At 36.8% G+C, this 16503-nt stretch overlaps 1 long non-coding RNA gene across 1 annotated transcript; it reads right to left on the bottom strand.

The window, feature by feature from the left end:
* Nucleotides 1-6567: 6567 nt before the first annotated feature.
* On the bottom strand, nt 6568-15363 carry LOC131533980 (uncharacterized). Its single transcript, XR_009269279.1, has 3 exons — nt 15129-15363; nt 13269-13318; nt 6568-6708 (listed from the first exon to the last, which is right to left on the bottom strand). It is a non-coding gene; the product is annotated as an uncharacterized LOC131533980 (long non-coding RNA).
* Nucleotides 15364-16503: the final 1140 nt, after the last annotated feature.

Below are 16503 nucleotides of genomic sequence, written 5' to 3'. Positions count from 1 at the left end.
TATAGAATTAAAGCCATATGTTTACATAAGTTGTGTTCCAAATTTGAAGTTGATATAAAAAAAATTGAGGTTCATATGCAATTTAGTTTAGCCGTTATACCAAAAACAGCCACCGGGTGCCATCCAAACTCCATTGAATTTTTTTTTGACGCATTTCTGTCACAAATCTATCAATTTCTCTTTCAATATTACATCTATAACAAAATAACTACCAAATATGGAATCCTGAGACTCAGACCTTTTCAACGATATGTATTTTGTCAAGATTATAAAAAGTTTTGATTTTAAAAGACCGTAATACATTTTGTAATATGACACCCCCGCTAAGGGGGAGGAAACCGCTAAAACATTTTTAAGTACCATTTCTATGGTAACGCAATGTACGATTTCAAAATGGTTTTCACAGGATGAATTTTGAGATTTTAAGCTTTCGAATGGTATATAACTTATGATGATTGCTAAAACATGTGATAGGGAAAAGGGCAAGGAAATAAAGACTTTTTGTGACAAAGGTCAGAACTCCTGTTATGATGTAGATTTATCATAGACTCTTGGTGCACTCTTGTAATAAATGAATCTATTACTGTTACTACATAATTTGTAACAAAAAATGGCAAAATATCTATTTAGGAGTCTTAGACCTTTCCAATGATATATAGTTTGTCATGATTACATTAGGATTTAATTGTAATATAGTGAAGTAAACTTAGGCATCCTGTATACGGGACGGTGACAGTTAAGAAGACACAATTACCTTTTTTATTTTTATCCTGTGGCAGAAATGGGCCTCCATATTTGTGACTGTGTGTGTGTGTGTGTATGCACACACACATACAGACAGCTACTTCACTAACTCATTTTTCAGAAAAGATAAGCTTACAATGCCATGGAGATAAATGCTATGTTTTGTTGGTACTGTAAACATTTGCAAAACAGCAATACAGTAACAATATTTATAACAACATTGACTTATATGATAGAAATGTGTCATTTTGAAAGCAGTGATCTGATGCTGAAAACACATGGAACCAAGCAGTACAATAGCAGTACAATTATTCTTACTTTTGTTTTATTTGTGTTATTATTTTAGAGATGTTGTAGTACAAACATAAATGGGACCCATGTGATAAAGGTACTCAGTTGTTTATTCCCTTCCAGCATATTACTAGGCTTGACAAGGTCTGTTTTGCCAGGCCCTGGTATATTCAGTGACTCACTGACTATCAGGGAGCATGTAAGTGAAAGGGAAAACAATATTGACAATCCAGCATTGTTAGCCGCTAGGCGTCCATGAGCCTCGCTGCAAAATGATTCATTTTATTAAAGTTAACCTCTTGAATACTGAGTGGATTGTTAGATAGAGTATGAATTGCAGCAGAATATTAATAACAGCAGAGCATTATTCTATAATAGATGGAAAATATAAAGTTCAGTTTAAGGGCAATTCAGCTTACTCAACACAGCAACCTTGAACTTACCACATGAGTCATATAAAAGGCTACATTATCATTTTAGAGTTTTTTTTTTCTTTTTCTTTTTTTACATTTTATAATTTAAATTACAGATATTTTGTGTTGTAGATAAGAATTAATCAACAGACTATTAATAGGTAAGCATATGAAATAGTTTTTCCCTCCTCACACATATTTTCCCATTAACCTTCTGGTATGTTGGATGTGGTTCACTTGCATTAGGTGGAACATCTGTGCTATAATTGCACATTTTCTTTCTTTTTTTCTTTTCCTTCTGTCTATTTTATTTTATTTTTTTACACTTTTGCAGCGTCACGAAAGAGGAAAATCTTAATAATATGTTCATACTCACTATTAGTTTGAAAAAGAAAGAAAGAAAGAATATACCTACAGTATATATAATTGGAGACTCAATTGGCTTTATTATTATTATTTTTAATTTTCGAAATACTTCATTACAAGGTACTGGCTATTTGGAAACTCGGGAGCAGAAATACACAAATATATAAAAAGTGATATTATAACTTATATCATTTAGGCCTACTTGAACAGCAGATGCATCTTTGAGATACATCTGGAAAAAATCCCATCAAACACATTTTCATACATATTCTATTAGTAGTTTCTCAGTAAAAGCCTGTTTTCTTGGAGGTTTGAACTCAAATTAAAACCATCCAGATGTTCAGCATACATCCTTCCGGAAAATAATATCTTACAACTTATGTGCAGTAAGAAAAGAAATAAGACATCCCCCATGTCTATACAGATTTAGCACTTTAAGTACTTAAAGATTTCTTAAATTGTATCAAGTTCAAAACAGTTTTTCAATAACATCAAGTTCAGTATCGTGTTTACTCTTAGTTTTTCTGTACTAGAAGTGTTTCTATGGGCTCATGAGACAAAACATTTGTGATATCGCAAACGGGTGTCTTACCGTATTGTTTTAATGTATTATCTTAATTATGAACATACTGGTTTGTAGTGTAGAGTTTGACCGTTTCTTGCACTTTGTTATTCTTCTCGTTATTTCCCAACAGCGGCCAATGAACCGGAAATCGCGCACATTTTTTACTGAAACGTTTGAAACTAATATCGTATGGATGTAATATATTTTTTAAATTCATGCAGCTATAGAATACCTTAAAGGGACTTTGTGACAAGTGTAAAAACTTAAACTGGCAAACAGTCAAACAATAGGCCTACTATATTTATAATTCAAGAGGGCGAAATGGGCACGGGGCACCACAAGACAAATGTCAGTTTAGGCCTATTAATAATAATAATAATAACAATAATAACAACAACAACAACAATTAAAAAATATCAGACTATCCACCTTATTCGTATCGTAAAACCTGGCGCGGCCATTTGTAACTTAAATGTGGTGCGAGACTTCCGGTGTCATTCAGTTATTTGGCTGCTCAAAAACAGACCGTTATGCTGCCTGATATTGCAAACAGAGATTACTTTATCATATCATATATTATTTTAAGGTATTGTCGTAATTGTACACACACAGGTTTGTAGTACAAATAGTTTGACCGTTTACTGCACTTATTCTTCTAGGGGCACAGAAAATAACTTCCGCTTGGCAAAATAATGTGGATATCGTAAGAGAAAAGTTGTTTTGAAATGCCTTATGTTAGAACTTAATAGTAAGTAATCCAAAAACTATTCGACTACAGACCGTCATGTAAAGACAGAGAGTCGACTGCATGCGCATTAATCTCTCTCTCTCTCTGTGTGTGTGTGTGTGTTATGGATCACTCCCAGTCACACTCAGTGTTCCTGTCATCGTCCCAGCCATCAGATGGTGGGCAGCTCACTCACGGCTGGGCACTCAACTGATGGCAGCTGTCCTGTAGGAAGTGCAGTTGGCACGGGTTTATCTGCGATATCGCTCCCTTACGTCGCCTTGGCATTGTGTCATGGTATAAATATTCAATACTTCGGAGCACAGTTTTTAGAGTCTCAACTTTGTGTTGATCCAAAAAATGTGTAGAATCTTGTTAAATCGCATCATAATAAGGTGTTTCGTAATCGTATTAATTATAAAAATCACAATTAGCCTCACAGAGAAAGTCCATATGGTCCATAAGAGGTCTGGGCGTCTGCATCTGGGCGCTGCAGGGTCGCTGAGTGTACAGCAGGGGGCGCTCTTGCACAATCACTGCCCTTCATGATTACAAGGGACTCATGGGACTGTCAGAGGCAGTCTGCTATTTCTGACACATCCTCTCAAACAAGCCTGCCTTCGGCTTTCAGAGACATTAAAGTTGCCACGCAACTCAACAGATTTAATCCTGTAATTCTGACATTTTGGATCCTGAATGCATTACGTGGAATTTGTTCGTGCAAATCTCTTGCATAATACACTGTGTATAATTTCGTAATTATTTACATTGTGCATACTGTTTATATTATACAGTCTGATTTATTAGCATTTATTAGTTCGATTTGATAAGAAAAAAAAAAAAAAAAAAAAACTGCATTACAGATTTTCTTTACATGAACCATAAAAACAAAACCCCTTACATATGTGGTGCCTACTTACAATGCAGCATGGGCAACCTTTGACCTTTACCTGGAATTGTAAATGATTATGTGTAATTGAAATTAATTTATTAATATGATTTTAAATGCATTTATTATTTCAAATTTGAAGTAGTGATGTGTTACACACAAACTCTTTCTCTCAGTCTATAATATTTGGATTTTAGGAAAATGAATGATTCCATTTTTTTGTTTTTAATGGAAAAATTAAGCTTAATATTTTTTCAATTATTTTTGGAAAATTATTGATTCCTTTACTGTTAGGGAAGATTGCAATTTTTGCAATTTCTGATTTAATAATTTTATGCCCAATGCAGTGTTTTGAAATGAAAATGCAATTGAAAACTACAAATTAACTACAAAAAAACTGCAATTAAAAACATCAATGATCCCATTATTGTAAGCAAAATGGAAGATTAAGATTTTTCCCTTTGTAATTTAATAATTTCTATTAAACCTTAAATGTCATCTTATGACTAGTGCAGTGTGTTTCAAAATGAAAATGCAATTGAAAACAGTCTTTAGAAAAATCAATGATCCCATTGATCCCTATTGTAAGTAAAAAGGAAGATTAAGATTTTTTCCCTTTGTACTTCAATAATTTCAATTAAACCTTCAAGGGTCATCTTATAGCCAGTGCATTATGTTTCAAAATGAAAACGCTATTTACTTTCTAAAATATTTAACCAAGGTCTTCTAGGTGCAATGGGAAATTATAAGCTGATGAACCTGTTGAACCTTTGCTCGGCAGACCAGGATGTTGAGAGCTCGTGCGGCGGTAATTGAAATCCTTTGACCCGTCACCAGGGCCGGGGGACCGAGGTAAAGACTTGATCATAATATGGAGCATCATTGCAAATGAAAATGGTGCCCTCTCTCCATCTCCAAAGCATTTCCCCCCCTTGAATAACACTGGACGAGTTCATTCGGATCAATCCCTGGATCGTCCTAACCCTGAATGGGCTTTTTTGGGAGGACCAATATCTTATTAAATGAATTACTCTTAAAGTAATGGAGTCGTAATAACCTAGAGCACTCTATAGTTTTAGCATGATAAAAGCAGGCGGCGAGTATTGTCGACAACAGCCCCTCTCAAGGCCGAGGCTAGTAATTCAGCGCTGCGTTGCCATGGTGGTCGCCATGGAAACATCCTACACCGTTCGGTGAGAGTTGAAGGTAACACCCACTCTCATTGTTCATCGTTCTCTGGGCTAATGCATATTCATAGTCACAGCGAAGCCATTACCAAAGGCTTTTATTGGTCTGTGTATCCATCAGCTGCACAATACCATTACAAATGCTGCAATTCACCCATCTATGGCCTCTTAATTAAGAGGGACTAGATTAATAACCTCGGCCGATTTGATTAATAAAGCAACAGGAGTGTATCTGATTTGCATGGAAGCATGATTACATTTCGACGCAACTGCAGTGAGCAAACTTGTGCAGGAAAAGAAGAAAGAGGCGACTCAGAACAGGTATCAGGATGAGGTTTTTAATCAGTTTGAAAGAGAAATATCGATGCGATTGCATAGCATTTAACAGACGACACAAAAGCGATTTGCTTGTGAGATAATTGCTTCATCAGAAGTGAACAAGGTTTGCATGAATAAAAGATCAACTCAGAGCTCGAGGCCTTGAAACATATCAGCCTCCTACACAAAAACATTCACCTTAAGTTGGTCGGCGCAATCGCGTCCTACAGGGCTACGTTTGCAAAAACAGAAATAATTCAACTCTCTGCTGAATTGGATTCACATAGTTCAGCATGCACAAACAAGGACAAAAAAAGACATGGCTAACAGCGCTTTTTGAATATTCAAAATGACAGGGTTTTTAAGCAAAGCCAGTTAATCAGCCGCATTGTTCACGGGTCCAAAATGCGCTTAATTATGAGCATTAGCAACAAGTAACAATTAGATGCTACTTACCTTTCTAATGAAGGGGAAAACTAACCCATTTGGTCACAGATGAGCCTCTCCTTTGGTCAGAAGGTTTCTGTGTATCTACATTATTAGCCACTGGACCTAGTCGCTGAGGTAGACTGTGACTTGTTGTCAGAAAGCAGAAGGAACAACAACAAAATCACTAGTCTTCCACAGCGACTCAGACCAACATCTGCTGAAAGGGAAGTTGGTATCTTTAGAAACGGAGTCGTCTTTTTAATTTTAGTGGGAGGTATTGAGATTTACTTCAATATCTTGGCAGACAGGGCTTTCAGTGATCTTTTTTTCAATATGCTGGATGTATGTTCTGGGATATAACCATCAAGCATGCCCAACACGTTTTATAGGTGAAGGTATTGATTTACTGTCCATGAATATGAATATTTATTAAAACCTCTTTTTATGTGTGCTTTTAGCTTCAGAAATAACCCGAGCTAAAGCTCGCCAGAGACCCAGCGTGAATCCGGAGAAATCCAAGACCGATGGGAGCTCATAATGTGGTATTACCTGAAGCATACCTGCCCTTTCTATTGAGAAGACATCACACACCCTGCAAAATGTCGCTCGTATCTGAAGGCTACTGTGGCAACCTCGTGTCCTCGTGTTCGGTCCGATGAGGCTCAAAATGAAAGATGATTCAGCCAGCAAGCCCCTAGTTCGAACAACAGGTCTGCTTGAATAGGCCCGGAAAGAGGTTTAGGTGTGAATCACACAACGAATGGTTAACAAGTGGAAACCTTTGAAAAATAGAGAAGAAATGCAAGCATTTGTGAGAAAGGCAGGCAACAAGAAGAATTAAAGAACAATTCTATCCATGTTTGTCCTTGTTACGTGAATGGAGAAAATATATTTTTATTTATAAATATATAGATATTTTTCATTTGTACAAACATATCAATATGTAAATAAATAAAAATGTATAAATATATATATAAAAGACAACATTTACATTTAAATATTGCTACAAAAATATGACTATTTACTGGCCATTAAACATAAAAAAACAAATCTGCATTATTATATGTATTCGATGATATGATATTATATCAAGTATTATTATAATTTATAAATATATATTATACAACTATGTATTTTGCATTATATAATTGCATTTTATAATATGTAATAAAATATATTTAAAAAAATAATAATAAATATATATATATATATAGATTTTTTTTTTGTGCTTAAGACATTTAGATTATTTGTTTGTTTTTCTTTTGCTTTTGTTTGTTAATGCTCAGCTTAATGCAATAAATGTTGTTTGAAGACATGAGTCATTAATTTAAATGAGAAATGCTTTAATTTTTTTTATTTGCATTTACTGTTAATTTTTGACCCTGCGTATACTTTTTACTATTCTCTACTGACTCTACTATTTCTATGCAATTTTATTTCATTTTATTTAATGTGACCATATAAATCTGAGCACCGGTGCTGCACAACCCCGCCCACCCAATCTTATTGGTCCCAAATCCTTTAAAACCAAATATTTTGTTGCAAACTTGTCCTACAGTTATTGTTTCCAAGCATTAAACTCCATTCCCATCAATCCTGCGTTCCCTGAATTACCATTAGCCACCGAGGTAGTTACCCTTGGGTATAAAAGCTGGTCATAAACGAGAAGGCACTCGGTTAAGCATGCTCACGACTCCCACGTAACGCCTGCCGTTCGGGAGATAATGAAGTGATCAGTTTTAAGTGACAGATCAATGCACGGAAGAGAGAGCGACAGCAAAGGCGAGGCAGGAAAGGTGCAGCGAGCTGGCCTTTTCTTATAGCTTGCACATCATTTCGCTAAAAACCTCTCCGCACACACAAACACATCCTAGACCTTTGATAGTGACATTTGAAGAAGGACAGCTGAGTGCATTTAGTTCTACCTTCCTCGGAAGACACAAGCGACGGGATTGTGCTCCCTTCTCTCTGAAAGAAACACTCTATTTCCTTTCAGTCCAGAGGGCGGAGGTCTCTACAACAAAAACAACAACAAAATCCTGCCGAAAAGCCTCCCTGGTCACGGAGTGCCCGGCGCGACGTAACACGAACCGCAAGATTCAGAAATATGTACGGCGCGTGTCGTCAAACTCACCTGCGCCGACAACAAAAGCATGACTGACAGGTGTTTTGGGATGGCAGGGGACCGTCAAAGCTAAGGTTACATCGGCCCATTCATTTTGTATAAGGCCCTGCTTGGGTTAGCACATACAAAGAGAAAGCAACAATCGGGAGGCCATTGTGTCGGAGATGGCATTGAGCGGAGACTGACAGCACGATTCTTTAGCCCTCTGAAGGAGAGCTTCATTAGAGACGTGGCTACTCGCCGCCACTGCCTCATACTGAGGTGATGGATTACTTTCAGAGCCCAAGCCGCACAAGGGAAATTAGCTCGGATCAACTATGGTTTTTCCCATTAAAAAAACATATTAGCCATAATAGGCTCCTCAGTTCGTCTGAATAAAGTCGAGGCGTCCTTTTTTGCTTCGGTCCCCTCTCATTTTCTTTAAGTAGCCGAATCCGTTTCCGCACGCACTTATACATTTACTTAAGATTCCAGAGAAGTGGGAGCAAGTGAGAGAAAGAAAAAAAAGGTGAGAGTACCGTTCCTATTTATCTCCGGTCGGGAGTCTAGCTGGAAAATAATGGGCTCTACGTTGAATAGTAATCCTTTATTAAGGCCAGTTAAATTATGCTCTTCAGTTTAGGATGGCCGCCTTTCACCGGGCACAATTAGAAAAACCGAACGCGCCGTGCGGAGAGAAAGAGCTCGGTGTCCAGCCAAGAGGAGAGAGCATTCAATTCAGCTCCTGTAACACGTGAATTAAGACTAATGTCCAATTATACTGTCGCTGCCATTTGTCTAAAGATAATTCGATGGAGAGAGAGAGAAATCTTTTTTCTTTGAGAATGTGCATAGATCATAACCTCCAGGATTCGTCATGCTTGTAAAACTTTATTACGATCATTCTTGGCAGGCGAAAATCAATTGTCTCCATTTTTTGGATTGTTGAGCATGTTATAGGGATCTTTATAGGCTCGGGGATATGACAGTTTGGACGTTAGATGGATTCATCGTGTCTCGCTAATGGAGAGACCTGAAATAGCTGGTCAGGCAGATGACGAGATGTTCATTTAATAGATGGTACTTTTTTCCTTCTCTACTCAGGTGTGGAACACGTATTTGGGAAAGAAAACAATTAAAAAATGCATTAGGGCAGCCGATTATGGAGCTGAGACGGCAGATAATGATGTCAGTTAGCTTCGAAATCTTGTCGGAGACGTGTTCGACTCACATTCAGATGTTTAAATGAAAATGTTCCACGGCAGATGTGGAACGCTGATAATGACTAATTGCAAAAAAAAAAAAAAAAATGCAATTATTCAACCAGTAACTACGAAAGCGCCTTTTTCCATCTGAAGCGATTAATAAATCCCCAGAGAGTTCAGGTATGAATTGGTTTTCGATTTTATGAAAACAAAAACTTTGTTTTTAAAGCAAATACTGAAGGTTTACATGAAAAGGCTGAACATTTAATAAGCAATCTGTTCTTGCTCAGTAAAAAAAAAAAAAAAAAAAAAATCAGTTTTGTAACATAACACTAAAAAAAAAAAAAGCCTATATAATTATATAATATTTAACATTAAATGTAAATATCTAAATATTTACTTTGTTTTTTTGATTTTCTTAATAGAACATTAAAAATGTAAAAAAAAAAAAATTGATCCACACACCCAGAGTTGGTAGAGCGCAGTGATTTCACCTTTTTTGATAACAGAGAAGGCAAACATAGTGCAAAAACCCTCAAAATATGTATTAGTGTAAGAACACATATAGCTAGTTATCTTGCTCGTTAGCTCACTAACTCCAACTATGCATCAAAAATCCTCAGATATATTTCTTTAATGCAATAACACCACAGTAACACGTCACATCGGCCCCCAACCCGGCTGGCCACCTCTCCTAATTTGATTCCCTTCACATTCAGTGAACCTGTCCTTAGAGGGAACATAGCAGGAACACCTTACGTGGCTGTTCAGTCACCCCTTAAAATTGTTACCTCTCTCACTCTTTTCCCTCTCTCTCTCTCTCTCTCTCTCTCTCTCTCTCTCTCTCCCCAGGCGCTGAGCTGAGCTGATTAGGTGGGTGACTTACAGTGACGGAGGTGACTTCCCACTTCCTACTCGCTCTCTCGCTCCGTCTCCCGCTCTCTCTCTCTATCTTTGAGGAAGAAACACCGCAGAGATGCTTGAATCCATCTCTTACTGATTTGCTGAGTGCTGCTGGGTGGGGCTGAGAGAGCTGCTGAGCGGATGGGCAAACTGTGCCCGTGGTTCCTCAGCACTGTTTCTGTATTTACAAATCTACAATAGAAAAGTTGACGAGAAATTTACCGTCTGGAATCAGACTTGCTGTAATTTAGGATTAAATAAAATTTCTTAAGTCGATAGAAAGATTTGGTGGAATAAAGAAACGTGTTTTATTCAGTGGCGTCCACTAGTGAAAATGGCATTTTGCGTTTTTCAAATTTTAATGCATTTTTTTTCCATTAAAAAATATATTATCAGAGTAACACTTTGAGTGAAAATTAAATTGAAATAAATAACATGTTTATGTTCATTTTGTTTTTACAAAAATTAAATCCATTTAATTTATATAAAAACAAATATATATAATTTTATTTTTATTAAAGTAAATTAATAAAATTATTTTATTTAAAAATATCTAAATGTTTCTTCATTTTAAATCAGCAATATTATATATATATATATATATATATATATATATATATATATATATATATATATATATATATATATACACACACACACATACATACACACATCATATATTATAATATTTATATAACATTCTGTGACCATTTTAGTTTTGATATACAAAAGCAACTGTGATCTGAATTTAAAACAATGATAAAGCGATGGTTAAATTAATAACATAGCCCTCTCCCCCTCTTCCCCAATTTAAATAGCTTTGGTTACGTTTCACAAGCAACATCTGTTTTGACCACAGCTGTTACAGATGTAACGGTACATCGGATAATTGTTATTGTTGTAAATATGTGCAGGCCGGAGTGTGGTTGTCAGTCAGTGGCGTACAGACCGATTTCTCGGTAATTAACATGGGTAAGAGCATATGATTTACGGTAATTGCCTTGACAAGGGGGCTAAGTGAAGCTACACTTAATTACCTGAACATGCTCTCTCCCAGGAGCCCAGTCAAAACGACCTTTTACCGTTTTTTCCTTTTATTTTACAGTGCTGAAATTGGAGAGATGTGGAGGTGGTGAATTTGCTCCACACCCCCCAATCTGCCTGTCAGAGGGATGCTGAAAAATTTTGGTTTGAGGTAACTGGCAGCCATGAGAGTGCGCATATCTGCTGTTTTCATGTTTGTCTGTGATAACTCCCCATTTTTAGATAAAAACACATTCAGATTTCACCCAAAACTTTCTATATGGAAAGTGTCTGGTCTATTTAAAGAGACGAAATGTTGCAAAACCCTCTGATTCCGTTCCTCAGCTGCAATCAGATTACCTCGATTGTACATCCATGGCAAACCATCCAAGGCTGTTTTTATAGCAGCAAAAATCAATTCTGCCATTTTCTAAACTGCAGAATGTCGCAATGAAGTCAGATGACCTCATGGCCATTGTGCTCAAATCAAATCTGATTGTCTCTTATAGTCATCGTCGTCAATTCAATACGCTGTGCGTTTCCGAACAGGCACGTCTCTTGTTAATCAATAGGTAGAAATTTAATTTAACACATTTAGGCTGCATTCAGTGAGATTTAAGCACCATTTCCTGGATGTGTCATGCCACCTGCCGCTATGGAAACACTTGGATGGCAAAAAAGAGATTCTAGTACTAAAACCTGAAGGGATGGAGAGGGTGGTGAAGACAGCTGCCGCAAATTGAGTGAAGGTTGAGAACGAGTGTTAAAAACAGCAACATGACAATATGCACCACGTGACCGTGTGCTATTGTTTGGGGGAAGTGCGGCGACTCCTGCTAGCGGGGAGTTTCCTGAGGTGGACAGCGAGGAGCGCTAGCGATCGATCAGCGGGGGAGCAGTAGATATGTCTATGTGTATCCGAGCTTTTGCCGTCAGTCAGTGTGCCTCGCTGGGCCCACCTCTGATGTCGAATTTCAGTCTGACTTTACTCTGCAACCCCCTTCCTTTCCGCCCCCCACCCCCATTCCACAGATAGGTCGCTGGGCAGTTTATGGCACCGCAGCGCTGAGGCGAAATGCTTTTTGTCCCTCCGTTGTGTTTTTGTGTACACTCGCCGTGCTCTGTGGCACTGGCGTGCACCTGTGCTCAATGCCGAACAAAGGTCCATAGCAACGGGAGGATCGCGGCAACTGGATACCACACCTGTTTGATCTTTAAGACCTCTCCTTGATAAGTGGCCGTAACCAGGGCAACCAGGACGAAAGAGTTCAATGCATTGTTTCAATAGGTAGGGCTTAGGTAGGCAGCACAGGTCAAGATTTATGCTGGAGTACAAATAAAAAGGGTAAGAATGACATTTTGGCTGATAAGCTTATAGTTGTATTTAATTATTATATGTTATAGCCAATAATAACTTATCAGTGGTCAATATTAAAATTTATAGAATATATAGATATACATTTTCCTTATACATATACAGTTTCCGTATGCACACACACATACGGAAACTGTATATATATATACCATTTTAGTATATTTTTATATTTAATATTTATGATTTTATTATTTTAATAATTTTTATATAACTACATTCATTTATTATAAATGCTACAAGTGAATTTAAGCATCACAACATTATAATGTACAGTTTAAAATTGGGATATTCATTTTGAGATTTTTCTAAAAGTTAAAGTTTACTTTTTATCTTAGGGTTTCAAAAAAAAAAGTCAGAAAAATGCCAAAAAAGTCATTTTAGTTACATTTTATATAAATATATACATACATTTATTTACAATATATACATATTGTTTTCATTTTATTAGGGTTTAAAAACTGTTACAGTGTTAAATGACAGCAAAGCTAATCTAAATGTAAAAATAGGGAAAATGAGAATCCACAATGTAATACTCAATATCAGCTGATACAAATAAGCAATAATAAATCAAGAATATAAAATAATATTTTTTTATTTATTTAATTTGTAAGTATTGGTATCAGCCTATCAATATCTATCTATCTATACACACACACAAATATCGTCCAATATATTGAGCTGTATTTTGCAGTGAAAATGTTAAGGATGCATTAGCTAATTCATACTCACACACCACCAACAGATGATGTCAACGCTTCTCACAGTTGTTCAGTGAAAACCTGGAAAAAAAACAGACATGGTCATGGTTACATAATGGATAAATGCACATATCGACTTGCATTCTACATTCATTTCAAGTCTCCATGGTTGATGTTTATCTGTAATTAAAACTAGAACGGAAAAGATATATCGCAATATCTCTCCTGAGACCTGCTCTGATTTGCACAGCATACATGCACCATCTCCTCCACTGCGGCCGAACCCTGCTGTGCACAATCTTAGTCCTGCTCACTTCCTGCTTTGTAATTCAATTGCACGGCCTAGCAGACACTCTCTCACTGAGAGGAAAGCCGAGCTTCTTAGCCTACATACCCTTGGGATCCGTGTGCTTAGCTTTCCGTGGAGGCGAATGACACATTGGACCATGAATAAGTGTCCGTTTGGAGACAGGAAAACATTTGCATTCTGAACTAGATGGTCGAAAACTTGAGGATATTTGACTTCAGGGAAGGTTTTGCTGGATCACTGGTGATTAATTTGGGAAAAAACATATGTATATATAATTTTTGTAATTTATTTATTTTATAAATTTCATATAGTTCATATTTCATAAGTTTTTCCCTACTAGCTAATCGCTACTATTTTTTTTTTTCTGTAGCAAACAATGTACCAGCAGATTTGGTTTAAGGCCTTACGCTCCTCATCGTCCTCTCACCGACCCCTCCCATCGCCTCCGGTCCCCCAGCGGACAGCTGCTCCACAGCTCCACGTCCCCCACTGCTAGACTGTCACTGGCATTGGCTGATTCACACTTCAAACGCAGCCACAAATGGCCATCGCTTGTACGCAGATTCTCTCACGTTTTGATGTCCGACCTACTCTGGAAAATGCGTATGTGAAAAAGCGGATTGCCATCTTCAAGGTTAGGGGCCAACGTGAAAACGGCTGCGTTAAAAGGCCCTTGAGGTCTTGATGATGCTTCAGTAGATTCCAAAATATTACACAGGGCTACCCTGCAGTCTAATATCGCTCTGAAATATCAACACCAAACAAGAGGAGCCTGAAAGGTCCCTGAAGCTCAAATCCAATTCAGAGCAACAGTTCAAATGCGCAGCGCTGTGAACTCAAACACTATCTAGAAGGAACCTGTTACCGCTGGGAAGCTAAGTAAGCAGTGGCTCTCTTAGGATTTATATATATTTACACAGCTGTTATTTGATATTGGATTTGGGAGTGCTATAACACAAGGTGAGCTGTAACACTGTCAGTTTAACTGATTAGAAATCACTATCGTACAAGACCACCATCCTGCTGATAATAAAACACAGAACAACTTTGAGGTTAAAAGTAAAACCGATCAAGTAAAAGGATTTTTTAAATCACAGAACAGGTTTCACGTGATTCAGGTTCTCATTTAGTTTGATATATAACACTCACGTTTTTCAAGTGTAGTTCTGTATTAGTATGCCATTTAACTAAATGTTTGCCATATGGCCACCACTTTGGAATTAAAATAAAATTAGGATAATGATGGGAGCAAAATAAATGTATAATGCTAATGCTACAATCCATCTTAGGACATAAATTACACAGTTTAGAGATAAACTGTATTTTTCTAAACTACTTGAATTTGTAGCTAACAGATATGCGGATATTATATCCAAGTATGAGCTATGTAATGCAAAAACTACCAAGTAACAGACGTGTAAACAAAATGTTTTGTCTGTCACTTTAAATGGATCCACTGACTAAAAACAAATGTTAAAAACGATGAAAACCACATTTAACGTTTAGTTTAGTGTCTCTGTTGACAAAGTGAGTTTATCTACATGTGAAAAGTCAACACATTGTGTTTTACTCAGAACCTACTCCAGTATTTTGGTAACCAAGCTGCATCTAATTGCATTAATTGCGCATATCCTCTTGTTTGAACACCTGCTCCGAACGATTTTTTTTCTTGCTTGCGAAGTACAGACCGCGACATCCACCGAACCATTTGGGCTGCCATTTCTGGAAGTGTTTTTCCATGTAAATGTGTCATCACGACGCTCACAGACAACCTGTCACCTCCGCCTGCTCGCGCATCCACAGCGACCGCACGTGATCGATGAGTTCTGAGGCGCAGCCACGCGCCAATAAAACAGCGAGAAATCATCGATAATTTCACTGTTTGTTATCTACTATTAAGCTTTTCTGCGATTGTTTGTCAGTTTACAGGCTTGGAGTCTAGTTCAATTCGGTTTAAAATCAAGCTTTATTGGAGTACTAAAGATTTTTAGTTTATATTTCTGTGTACGTGAGACCGGGAAGTGTAACACGTTTTGTTGACAGGTCTGTAGCAGTTTTTTTCTACTTGTCTGAAACTTTGATAGAATATTACAATATTTATATGCTTCAAATTAATCTACTAGGCCTACAGATATATACAAAGTATCCCTAAATGATGTAAAATAACCCTTACGACCACATTGTAGTAAAAGTGTTGTCACCATGCATTCTTTTTTTTTTTTTTGATGTGTTGATTACCATTTGTATTGTAACCACAATTTTATTACAAATACCATGGATAAACTATGATGTAGTGTAGCAAAACCATGGTTAATTTGTAGTTACCATGGTTTAACTATAGTAACCATGGTCTTTGGGTTTATTTGTAGTAAAACCATGGTTAATTTTTGTAAGGGAAGAGTGCTGCCTTCCTCACCGTCCACTGTTACACTAACATAAAACATTAATGTGTATGATGTTTTTATTAATTTTAATTAAAAAAAGCAAACAAAATTTGAAACAAATATATAAAAATACATAAAATTCAGACAAACAACCCGTAGAGTGTGTCCATGTAATGTTTCTCATTTTGTGGATCCAGTTTAAGTGTTGAGAAGTGCTGAAATTGTTACAATCCTTCATGTCTGCTCAGCCATGATATTTCTAGTTTTCGAAATGTAGATGAAAAGCTTAATTGGATTCTATGTATCAAACTAATGTTTCTTACCTCTTTTTTTTTTTTCTGAAGGAAAAAAAAAAATCAAACAGACACTTACAGCTGTCACCTGAGAAGGGTGGTTGTCAATGTAAGATTCTCCTCTGTAGCTCATTTCTAATTGGCTAAACTGATGGTCTTACAACTCCCCGGTCTCTCCTACACACATAATGTATGTCTGTAAATCAGATAGGATCATAAGGTTGACCAACCATAATTACATACAGCATACCTAATTTAATTTCCTGACAGATAACACCG

Source organism: Onychostoma macrolepis, chromosome 25, assembly GCF_012432095.1.
Source record: "Onychostoma macrolepis isolate SWU-2019 chromosome 25, ASM1243209v1, whole genome shotgun sequence".
NCBI lineage: Eukaryota > Metazoa > Chordata > Actinopteri > Cypriniformes > Cyprinidae > Onychostoma > Onychostoma macrolepis.
The sequence above is the reverse complement of the archived record's forward strand: the minus strand, read 5'-3'. Positions and strand labels throughout refer to the sequence as shown.